Below are 13,192 nucleotides of genomic sequence, written 5' to 3'. Positions count from 1 at the left end.
GTTTGTTGCTACCGCCGTCTGGATACTCAGCAACTGGTGATTTGGTGAGTATGAGACCTTTTTTGTAGACCTCTCTGACCATTCACCCCATAGGCCTCCACTGTTAACATATACTTATATATGGCAGATACTATAATTATGCACCCACCCCTGAAGAAGCGAGCGTGGTCTCGCGAAACGCGTAGGGTATCATTGATGCTTGTATCTTGCTTTTTTTTGTACAACTGTATGTGGATTGTCATTCTTTTACTGTGTATGTACACCTATTGGCTTGGAAAATTTATATTTATTGCTGTTGCTTTTATATGCATGAAATTTTGCAATAAATTGAGATTCTTCTACTCTTGTTATGAATATTGTCTGACCTCTCTCGCCTCGGCTCAAAGTCCCAGGGCAATTTCTATGTTTTTATGACTGTATGATGGGTGCAGCTACAGGCATCATCCAGATCTCTTTTTTTTTTTTCTCCAGCTACCGATTCCCTACACTATAAAAATCCATCCTAGTGGCTGATTATCATCTCTATGACCCTGGGAGGCCGGAAGCGACGTCATAACGTGACGTCTGGGCTCTGGCAGATGTAAACACTGCCTTTCCCCTAGAAAGCAGAGATCCCGATGTTTGTTTGTTTTGTTTTTTTTTTATCTCATGCTTTCCAGGGTGGAGGAGATGTCTGGGGTCTTAAAGACTCCAGATGTCTCCATAAAGAGTACCTGTCATGCATTGTTTATATCATTATTTTTTAAATTTTTTTATTATTATTATTTTTTTATATTTTTATTATTATTATTTATTATTATTATCATTATTTCTATCACTGCTGGCGCTATATAAATCGTGTATAATAATAATAATCATCATTTACATTTCTTGTGATAGGAATAAAAGTGCTAAAAAAAAATTTAAAAATTAAAGCGGCAGTGTAAAAAAAAAAAAAAACTAAAAATGTTTAAAGTGCCCCCGTCCCCGCGTTGTCGCACGCAGGAAGCGAATGCATACGTAGCTCGCGCCTGCATATGTAAACTGTGTTCGCACCACACACGTGCTCTATCGCCATGAACATAGTTACATAGTGTGGTCTTCTGCTGCTGTAGCCCATGTGCTTCAAGGTTCGATGTGTTGTGTGTTCAGAGATGGTATTCTGCATACCTCGGAGTAACGAGAGGTTATTTGATTTACTGTCACCTTTCTATCATCTGGAACCAGTCTGCCCATTCTCCTCTGACATCAACAAGGCATTTTCCTCCACACAACTGCCGCTCACTGGATATTTTCTCTTTTTTTCCCACCATTCTCTGTAAACCCGGGGGATGGTTGCATGTGAAAATCCCAGAAATACTCAGACCAGCCCTCCTGCCACCAACAACCAGGCCACGTTCAAAGTCACTTAAATCCTCTTTCTTCCCCATTCTGATGCTCCGTTTGAACTTCAGCAAGTCGTCTTCACCACGTCTAGATGACTAAATTGAGTTGCTGTCATCTGATTGGCTGATTAGCAATTTGTGTTACCAAGCAATCCAACAGGTGTACCTAATAAAGTGTCCGGTGAGTGTATATAGCTAAGAAGGGGACATAGTGAAAGCATATTTAAGCCCAAAAGTAGAATTGTAATACGTTGAAGCTTGCCAGTTCTTACATGTGGTGTTTGCATTAGTTTTTTTTTTTTTTTAACTTTTTCTCCCTTTATTCTCACCCCCATGATCCAATCACAGGAAGTGACAAAGACGCTGCATTTCTGGCAGGATCAACAGATATTTTCTGTACTTGCTGAAAATGGCACTAGCCTGAAAACAGAAAAGGAAAGCAGCCGCCACATCGAAGGGCTGGGGAGCCCCAATATTTTACATTTTTGTTGTTGGGCTTCGATATCCCTTTCGAGTTGAACCCTGGGCACAAAAACTTTCACTGACATAACATTCCTCAAGGATATAAATATACATTTTGTGCAGCAAATACTTTTGCAAACCCGGTTTTTACTTTGTAAAAGTAGCAGTGACCTCATCGCTGTGCTGGACATAGCTTGTTCAGAGAGCAGGGCTGTGGGCGGGGCCCAGCAGGCTCCACCAACTACAGAAAACGGCAGAAGGGAGGGGCGGAGACAAGACCAGTCACCCTGCACAAGGAGAGAGAGAGCAGAGCTGTGGGGGTGGCCCAGCAGGCTCCACCCACTATTTGGAACTACAGGAGGGGGCGGAGACAAGACCAGTCACCCTGCACAAGGAGAGAGAGCAGAGCTGTGGGAGGAGCAGACCAGGCTCCACCCACTATAGGAAACTACAGGAGGGGGCGGAGACAAGACCAGTTACCCTGCACAAGGAGAGAGAGCAGAGCTGTGGGTGGAGCCTAGCAGGCTCCACCCACTATTGGAAACTAGAGGAGGGGCGGAGACAAGACCAGTCACCCTGCACAAGGAGAGAGAGCAGAGCTGTGGGAGGAGCAGACCAGGCTCCACCCACTATAGGAAACTACAGGAGGGGGCGGAGACAAGATCAGTCACCCTGCACAAGGAGAGAGAGCAGAGCAGTGGGAGGGACCCAGCAGGCTCCACCCACTATAGGAAACTACAGGAGGGGGCGGAGACAAGACCAGTCACCCTGCACAAGGAGAGAGAGCAGAGCAGTGGGAGGGGCACAGCAGGCTCCACCCCTACAGGAAAACTACAGGAGGGGGTGGAGACAAGACCAGTCATCCAGTACAAGGAGAGAGAGCAGAGCAGTGGGAGGGGCCCAGAAGGCTCCACCCCTACAGGAAAACGACAGGAGGGGGCGGAGACAAGACCAGTCACCCTGCACAAGGAGAGAAAGCAGAGCAGTGGGAGGGGTCCAGCAGGCCCCACCTACTACAGAAAATTACAGGAGGGGGCAGAGACAAGACCTGTCACCGAGTACAAGGAGAGAGAGCAGAGCTGTGGGAGGGGCACAGCAGGCCCCACCCACTACAGAAAATTACAGGAGGAGGGCAGGGACAAGACCTGTCACCCAGTACAAGGAGAGAGGGCAGCAGTGATCGGTCTTTATTACAGGAAGTCTCACACTGGATGACTGCACAGATCTGGAGGAAATACACAAATCACATTGAGATTCCAGGAAGAAGACAGATGATGAATGGATATAGATGATATTTGCTGATCCCGGAGTTAAATTTTTATTTAGATATTTTATTTTTTTATTTAATATTTTATTTACATAATATTTAGAGGATTTTGCCACAATTTTTTGTTTTGGCCTTTTTTTTTCATGGCACCATGTTTATTCTTTCTAGAAAGCAGATGTAGCTGTAATTCATTTTAAATCAATTATTTATTGTAATGTAAATTAAAAAAAAAATTTAATTAAATTAAAATTAACATTTCATTTTAATTAATTGTAATTTTAATTAAATTGTATTTTTCAGTTAATTTGAACGGTCAACTTCAATATTTTAAAATCTGCAGCTTTCTATAAAAATCACCCCTGGCGGTCCTGCCGTGAAGATCCCTGTTGGGACACTTCCTGTTATTAGGTGACAACTGCACCCGTTTCCCGGTTGTGTTTTTATGTTGTCACCTCGTCACATAGGCTTTCCATAGACTAGGATCTAACAATATACCACAAAATATATACATAGACTACAGGCAGCTGTTTCAGTACACATAACGCAGGCAGGGTCCACTGTTGTCACCTTCAGGAACCCTGAGAAGTTCCACAACCTGAGTGCATGTAGACAGGAAGTGGCTTCAAAGAGGCTGCAGGGCATCAACAGCACCAACATCGAAACAACTCTCTGTCCCTGTCTTCCAATTGTGCCCCCTGCATAGTCACCGGCTCCCCAAGAAGAACACACGGAACTGTTTCAGCACACATTACACAGAAATGGTCCTCATGGTCCAAACAAACACTTAAGAGTGCACAGTTTTCATTGATAAAATCGGTTCACAGCAGACAACTCCAACGCGTTTAGGGGCCAAACAGGTTGCCCCCTTCATCGGGGCTCAGGAATTTTGACTGTGAGAAGAGCCATAATATATATGTATATATATATATGTATACACGCACATGAACTTTAATGGCATCCAAGTCTTAGTCCGTAGGGTTGAATGTTGAGTTGGCCCCGCCCTTTGCAGCTATAACAGCTTCAACTCTTCTGGGAAGGCCGTCCACAAGGTTTAGGAGGGTGTCTATGGGAATGTTTGACCATTCTTCCAGAAGAGCATTTGTGAGGTCAGGCACTGATGTTGGACGTGAAGGCCTGGCTCGCAGTCTCCGCTCTAATTCATCCCAAAGGTGTTCTTTCGGGTTGAGGTCAGGACAAGTTCCTCCACCCCAAACTCACTCCATGGCTTTATGGACTTTGCTTTGAGCACTGGTCCAAACCATTTGGTGGAGGGGGGATTATGGTGTGGGGTTGTTTTTCAGGGGTTGGGCTTGGCCCCTTAGTTCCAGTGAAGGGAACTCTTAAGGCAGCGTACCAAGACATTTTGGACAATTTCATGCTCCCAACTTTGTGGGAACAGTTTGGGGATGGCCCCTTCCTGTTCCAACATGACTGCGCACCAGTGTACAAAGCAAAGTCCATAAAGACATGGATGAGCGAGTTTGGGGTGGAGGAACTTGACTGGCCTGCACAGAGTCCTGATCTCAACCCAACTGTTCCCACAATGTTGGGAGCATGAAATTGTCCAAAATGTCTTGCTATCCAGATGCATTAAGAGTTCCCTTCACTGGAACTAAGGGGTCAAGTCCAACCCCTCAAAAACAACCCCCACACCATAATCCCCCCCTCTACCAAATGGTTTGGACCAGTGCACAAAGCAAAGTCCATAAAGACATGGATGAGCGAGTTTTGGGTGGAGGAACTTGACTGGCCTGCACAGTGTCCTGACCTCAACCCGACAGAGCACCTTTGGGATGAATTAGAGCCAGGCCTTCTCGTCCATCATCAGTGCCTGACCTCACAAATGCGCTTCTGGAAGAATGGTCAAACATTCCCATAGACACACTCCTAAACCTTGTGGACGGCCTTCCCCAGAAGAGTTGAAGCTGTTATAGCTGCAAAGGGTGGGCCAACTCAATATTGAACCCTACGGACTAAGACTGGGATGCCATTAAAGTTCATGTGCGTGTAAAGGCAGGCGACCCAATACTTTCGGCAATATAGTGTATAGATAGATACAGTGCCTTTAAAAAGTATTCATACCCCTTGAAATTTTCCACATTTTGTCATGTTACAACCAAAAACGTAAATGTATTTTATTGGGATTTTGTATGGCGCCCCCCGGAGTCAATACTTTGTAGAACCCCCTTTCTCTGCAATTACAGCTGCAAGTCTTTTTGGGGATGTCTCTACCAGCTTTGCACATCTAGAGAGGACATTTCTGCCCATTTGCAAAATATCTCAAGCTCTGTCAGATTGGATGGAGAGCGTCTGTGAACAGCAATTTTCAAGTCTTGTCACAGATTCTCAATGTGATTTAGGTCTGGACTGTGACTGGGCCATTCTAACACATGAATATGCTTTGATCTAAACCATTCCATTGTAGCTCTGGCTGTATGTTTCGGGTCGTTGTCCTGCTGGAAGGTGAACCTCCGCCCCAGTCTCAAGTCTTTTGCAGATTCTAAGGCTGCTTTCACACTGGGGCGGCGGGTCCATTAGTGGTAAAGCACCGCTAGTCATTTTAGCGGTGCTTTTTCGGCTGCTAGTGGGGTGCTTTTAACCCCCGCTAGCAGCCAAAGAAAAGGGTTAAAACTGGCCAAAGAAAGGGTTAAATCCGTGTTGCGGCCCTCCAGAAGCGTTTTTCAGGTGGAATTCATTCCAATGGGCAGGGGCGGTTTGGGAGCGCTGTATACAGCGCTCTCAAACCGCCCCAAAGATGCTGCTTGCAGGACTCTATTTCCTGTCCCGCAAGCGCACCACCCCAGTGTGAAAGCACTCGGGCTTTCACACTGGGGTGACATGGGAGGCAGTTTTCAGGAGCTTCATAGGCTTTATTTTTAGCGCTAAAATGCCTGAAAACTGCCTAAGTGTGAAAGTAGCCTAACAGGTTTTCTTCTAAGATTGTCCTGTAGTTGGCTCCATCCATCTTCCCATCGACTCTGACCAGCTTCCCTGTTCCTGCTGAAGAAAAGCATCCCCACCACATGATGCTGCCACCACCATGTTTCACGGTGGGGATGGTGTGTTCAGGGTGATGTGCAGTGTTAGTTTTCCACCACACATAGCGTTTTGCTTTTAGGCCAAAAAGTTCAATTTTGGTCTCACCTGACCAGATCACCTTCCACGCTTGCTGTGTCCTCCACATGGCTTCTCACAAACTACAAACAGGACTTCTTATGACTTTCTTTCACCAATGTCTTTCTTCTTGTCACTCTTCCATAAAGGGCAGATTTGTGGAGAACACGACTAATAGTTGTCCTGTGGACAGATTCTCCCACCTGAGCTGTGGATCTCTGCAGCTCCTCCAGAGTTACCATGGACCTCTTGGCTCTTCTCTGATGAATACTCTCCTTGCCCAGCTGGTCAGTTTAGGTGGACGGCCATGTCTTGGTAGGTTTGCAGTTGTGCCATACTCCTTCCATTTTTGGATGATGGATTGAACAGAGCTCCGTGAAATGTTCAAAGCTTGGGATATTTTTTTTATAACCTAACCCGGATTTAAACTTCTCCACAACTTTATCCCTGACCTGTCTGGTGTGTTCCTTGGCCTTCATGATGCTGTTTGTTCACTAAGGTTCTCTAACAAACCTCTGAGGGCTTCACAGAACAGCTGTATTTATACTGAGATTACATTACACACAGGTGGACTCTATTTACTTATTAGGTGACTTCTGAAGGCAATTGGTTCCACTAGATTTTAGTTAGGGGTATCAGAGTAAAGGGGCTGAACATAAATCCCCCCCACACTTTTCACATATTTATTTGTAATAAACATTTATCATTTTCCTTCCACTTCACAATTATGTGGTCTATCACATAAAATCCCAATAAAATACATTTACATTTTTGGTTGTAATATGACAAAATTTGGAAAATTTCAAGGGGTATGAATACCTTTTCAAGGCACTATATATATTTTGTTATGTTACAACCAAAAACATAATTGTATTTTATGTCTCACATAGCTCTGTTCAATCCATCATTGGAAAATGGAAAGAGTATGGCACAACTGCAAACCTACCAAGACATGGCCGTCCACCTAAACTCAAGGAGAACATTAATCAGAGAAGAGCCAAGAGGTCCATGATAACTCTGGAGGAGCTGCAGAGATCCACAGCTCAGGAGGGAGAATCTGTCCACAGGACAACTATTAGTCATGTTCTCCACAAATCTGCCCTTTATGGAAGAGTGACAAGAAGAAAACCATTGTTGAAAGAAAGTCATAAGAAGTCCCATTTGCCATTTACGAGAAGCCATGTGGGGGAACAGCAAACATGTGGAAGAAGGTGCTCTGGTCAGATGAGACCAAAATGTTACTTTTTGGCCTAAAAGCAAAACGCTATGTGTGGTGGAACTAACACTGTACATCACCCTGAACACACCATCCCCACCGTGAAACATGGTGGTGGCAGCATCATGTGGTGGGGATGCTTTTCTTCAGCAGGGACAGGGAAGCTGGTCAGAGTTGGTGGGAAGATGCATGGAGACAAATACAGGGCAATCTTAGTAGAAATCCTGTTAGGGTCTGCAAAATACTTGAGACTGGGGCGGAGGTTCACCTTCCAGCAGGACAACGACCCCAAACATACAGCCAGAGCTACAATGGAATGGTTTAGATCAAAACATATTCATGTGTTAGAATGGCCCAGTCACAGTCCAGACCTAAATCCAACTTGCAGCTGTAATTGCAGAGAAAGGCGGTTCTACAAAGTATTGACTCCATACAAATGTACCCCCCACACTTTTCACATATTTATTTGTAAAAAAAAAAATGTTGAAAACCATTTATCATTTTCCTTCCACTTCACAATTATGAGCCACTTTGTGTTGGTCTATCACATAAAATCCCAATAAAATACATTTATGTTTTTGGTTGTAACATGACAAAATGTGGGAAATTTCAAGGGGTATGAATACTTTTTCAAGGCACTGTATTAAGTAATATAATAATAACAATAATAATGATACATATATCTCTATCTATCTATCTATCTATACATATATATATATATACAGTGGGTCGGAAAGTATTCAGACCCCCTTACATTTTTCACTCTTTGTAATATTGCAGCCATTTGCTAAAATCATTTAAGTTCATTTTTTTCCTCATTATTGTACACACAGCCCCCCATATTGTACACACAGCCCCCCATATTGTACACACAGCACCCCATATTGACAGAAAAACACAGAATTGTTGACATTTTTGCAGATTTATTAAAAAAGAAAAACTGAAATAGCTCATGGTCCTAAGTATTCAGACCCTTTGCTGTGACACTCATATATATAACTCAGGTGCTGTCCATTTCTTCTGATCATCCTTGAGATGGTTCTACACCTTCATTTGAGTCCAGCTGTGTTTGATTATACTGATTGGACTTGATGGGAAAGACATACACCTGTCTCTATAAGACCTTACAGCTCACAGTGCATGTCAGAGCAAATGAGAATCATGAGGTCAAAGGAACTGCCTGAAGAGCTCAGAGACAGAATTGTGGCAAGGCACAGATCTGGCCAAGGTTACAAAAAAAATTTCTGCTGCACTTAAGGTTCCTAAGAGCACGGTGGCCTCCATAATCCTTAAATGGAAGACGTTTGGGACGACCAGAACCCTTCCTAGAGCTGGCCGTCCAGCCAAACTGAGCTATCGGGGGAGAAGAGCCTTGGTGAGAGAGGTAAAGAAGAACCCAAAGATCACTGTGGCTGAGCTCCAGAGATGGGAGTAAGTTGTAGAAAGTCAGTCAACCATCACTACAGCCCTCCACCAGTCGGGGCTTTATGGCAGAGTGGCCCGACGGAATCCTCTCCTCAGTGCAAGACACATGAAACCTCGCATGGAGTTTGCTAAAAAACCCCTGAAGGACTCCAAGATGGTGAGAAATAAGATTCTCTGTTCTGATGAGACCAAGATAGAACTTTTTGGCCTTAATGCTAAGCGGTATGTGTGGAGAAAACCAGGCACTGCTCATCACCTGTCCAATACAGTCCCAACAGTGAAGCATGGTGGTGGCAGCATCATGCTGTGGGGGTGTTGACTGGTTGCAATTGAGGGAAAGATGAATGCGGCCAAGTACAGGGATGTCCTGGACGAAAACCTTCTCCAGAGTGCTCAGGACCTCAGACTGGGCCGAAGGTTTACCTTCCAACAAGACAATGACCCTAAGCACACAGCTAAAATAACGAAGGATTGGCTTCACAACAACTCCGTGACTGTTCTTGAATGGCCCAGCCAGAGCCCTGACTTAAACCCAATTGAGCATCTCTGGAGAGATCTAAAAATGGCCGTCCACCAACGTTTACCATCCAACCTGACAGAACTGGAGAGGATCTGCAAGGAGGAATGGCAGAGGATCCCCAAATCCAGGTGTGAAAAACTTGTTGCATCTTTCCCAAAAAGACTCATCAAAAGGGGGCTTCTACTAAATACTGAGCAAAGGGTCTGAATACTTAGGACCATGTGATATTTCAGTTTTTTCTTTTTTAATAAATCTGCAAAAATTTCAACAATTCTGTGTTTTTCTGTCAATATGGGGTGCTGTGTGTACAATATGGGGTGTTGTGTGTACAATATGAGGTGCTGTGTGTACAATATGGGGTGTTGTGTGTACAATATGAGGTGCTGTGTGTACAATATGAGGTGCTGTGTGTACAATATGGGGAGCTGTGTGTACAATATGGGGTGCTGTGTGTACAATATGGGGGGCTGTGTGTACAATATGGGGTGATGTGTGTACAATATGGGGTGATGTGTGTACAATATGGGGTGCTGTGTGTACAATATGGGGTGCTGTGTGTACAATATGGGGGGCTGTGTGTACAATATGGGGTGCTGTGTGTACAATATGGGGAGCTGTGTGTACAATATGGGGTGCTGTGTGTACAATATGGGGTGCTGTGTGTACAATATGGGGTGCTGTGTGTACAATATGGGGTGATGTGTGTACAATATGGGGTGCTGTGTGTACAATATGGGGTGCTGTGTGTACAATATGGGGAGCTGTGTGTACAATATGGGGTGCTGTGTGTACAATATGGGGGGCTGTGTGTACAATATGGGGTGCTGTGTGTACAATATGGGGGGCTGTGTGTACAATATGGGGTGCTGTGTGTACAATATGGGGGGCTGTGTGTACAATATGGGGTGCTGTGTGTACAATATGGGGTGCTGTGTGTACAATATGGGGTGCTGTGTGTACAATATGGGGGGCTGTGTGTACAATATGGGGTGCTGTGTGTACAATATGGGGGGCTGTGTGTACAATATGGGGTGCTGTGTGTAGATTAATGAGGAAAAAAATGAACTTAAATGATTTTAGCAAATGGCTGAAATATAACAAAGAGTCAAAAATGTAAGGGGGTCTGAATACTTTCCCTCCCCACTGTATATATATATATATATATATATATATATATATATATATATAATAGATAGATATATATGTATATTGAGAGAGAGAGAGAGAGAGAGAGAGAGAGAGAGAGAGAGTATATATAAATCTATAGATATAGATATCTATATCTATATATATATAGATATATAGATATCTATATCTATATATCTATATATATATAGATAGATAGATAGATAGATATATATCTATATATATAGATATATAGATATATATATATAGCTCTCTATATGTATAGATATAGATATATATCTATATATCTATATATATAAAATAATATATATAGATATATAGATATATATCTATATATAGATATATATCTATATATCTATATATAGATATATATCTATATATCTATATATATAGATATATATATCTATATATATATATATATATATAGAGAGAGAGAGATATATCTCTCTCTCTATATATATATATATATATAGAGAGAGAGAGAGAGAGAGAGAGAGAGAGAGAGAGATATCTAGATAGATAGATAGATAGATAGATAGATAGATAGATAGATAGATAGATAGATAGATAGATAGATAGATAGATAGATAGATAGATAGATAGATAGATAGATAGATTAATAATAATATATATATATATTTATATAATCTGTATATGTGTAAGTGTGTGTGAGACATCTGCCAGTCTTACAGCAATTTTGTTTTGCTTTTTGCAATATTGTTACAATGTTGTTACATGCACCTATACAGCTGTACCATGACATCCAAGCCAACTACCAACCCAGACATGAATATAAAACCACGAGCACACAACATTCCCCCCCCCCTTTAAACTTTCAGCGCCTGCTTTCTGCAACAACCTCCATGCAGCAACCCAAACCCGCGTCTACCTTCAACGTACCCTTTTTTTTTTTTTTTTTGCAGCATCCAAATTCCTAAGTGCCTTTTCGCCCGTCACATCCCCTTGCAGTATTGCAGCTCCTTGAACCAGCTTTATGGCTCGTCTAACATCTGCATCTTGTAGCCCACCCCCTCTTCCCCCCCAATGCCTTATTGCTTTCACATCTGTTTGCAAGCCAACCCAGCTGCCGAACGCTCGACTGCCTCCGCCAAAAAAAAAAAAAAAACACCTTTTCAATACGAATTTTCCTCGCTGCCTAATTTTCCATCGCGCGGCGAGGGTTAAAAAAAACATCTCGCATTGCAGAAATGCAACTAGCATACCAAACAGCCTATTGCGAAGTATTCCGGGCTGTGCAACCGGCAGGTTTCCCGCATGGAAAAGCATGCATCGGAAAGGGCAGACCTTAATACGGATACAATGTTGCAAATGAAAAGAAGAGGTTTTTAAATATATATATATATAAAAGAAAAAAAAAAAAAAAAAGGTGCAAAAAAAAAAAAAGCGGAGCGGCATTTACAAAAAAGATGCGTCGACCGGTTCCGCACATGCACGCCGACATAACGTAGAGACAATGTTACCTGTTTGATAGCTGCTGCAGGGTGGGGGGTCCAGCCAGTGCTAAGTCTAATGGATAGAGGAGTCAGTGCAGAGAAGAAAGGGAAGGGGGGGGGGCTGGGATAGAGAGAGAAAAAAAAAAAAAAAGGGGGAGGGGAGCAGCGGGCAGAGATGGAGGAAAAGATTCATTCATTCAGGGCTTAGAGGGAAAGAGTCAGAATGAGGGATCATTATATATATTTTTTTTTTTTTTTTTTTTTGCTAGTGCGAGGGGGAAAAAAAAAAAAAAAAGGAGGTAGGAAAAAGAGGGTGGGAAAAAAAAAAGAAGAGACACAGAGGGAGGAGAATTAAAATTGAAAAAAAAAAAAAAAAAGGAGGTGGGGGTGCACTGGCTGTCAGTACGAGGGGTGAGGTTTGCAAATATTGATAGGAGCCGACAGACCAATGAGACGGCTGGACGAGGAAGGTGATCTACATATATAAAATACGCGTCTGTTGCCGTATAGATATGTACAGCAATTATAAACGCTCACCCGTCTCTTTAATTAGCATGCTTCATGGTAATGCATGCAGTGTTTATCCTGCCTGCTTCACGGTGACATGGGTTTAATTGAGTCTGAGCACAGCAGATTAGCCATTTAGATCTGATATCTGAAAAATAACTGAACACTTCCTGCCTATTTCCTATCAGTTTAAAAGAAAAAGAAAAAATTGCTGTGAATTTTTTTTTTTTTTTTTTTTTTACATTTTTATTATTTTTTTAATATAGAACAAAATGATAATAATACAAAATAATAATAACCATGACAAAAAAATAAATAAAACAAAATGATAGAAGAAAAATAAATGCTTACTTCTACTTTACAATGCCTTAATACTTTACTGAACGTGCGCTAACGTGCACCTCCTCAAGGCAGCCCCTTTTTATTTGATAGGAAATCTAGGCAGGACGCGTTGTTATTTTTTAATCAGTTTATTAAAAAAAAAAAATAAATAAAAATAGCTGTGAATTTTTTAACTGGAGGTTATTAAGGGCCCGTTTACTAATTGCGGTGCGGTAACATGGATTGTGTTAAGGCAGCCTGTTCAAAATGATAACTGATTATAAACATATCGGTATGGTCATTTATTTTTGGTAGGAAATATAGGCAGAATGTTTCCATATATTTTTTTTAATTTTAATTTTTTTATCCATTAAAATTTTTATTTTATTTTATTTT

The 13,192-nt window shown here is 42.2% G+C and overlaps 1 protein-coding gene across 1 annotated transcript in view; it reads right to left on the bottom strand.

Annotated features, from left to right (window-relative positions):
• Positions 1-12,157, bottom strand: part of FRMPD3 (FERM and PDZ domain containing 3) — a 152,702-nt gene extending 140,545 nt beyond the window's left edge. The window contains exon 1 of the mRNA XM_073600651.1: positions 11,996-12,157. The gene's annotated coding sequence lies outside the window, so the exon portion shown is untranslated. The remainder of the gene's footprint in view (positions 1-11,995) is intronic.
• Positions 12,158-13,192: the final 1,035 nt, after the last annotated feature.

This window comes from Aquarana catesbeiana, linkage group LG09 (genome assembly GCF_042186555.1).
Source record: "Aquarana catesbeiana isolate 2022-GZ linkage group LG09, ASM4218655v1, whole genome shotgun sequence".
In the NCBI taxonomy this organism is placed as follows: Eukaryota; Metazoa; Chordata; class Amphibia; order Anura; family Ranidae; genus Aquarana; species Aquarana catesbeiana.
The sequence above is the reverse complement of the archived record's forward strand: the minus strand, read 5'-3'. Positions and strand labels throughout refer to the sequence as shown.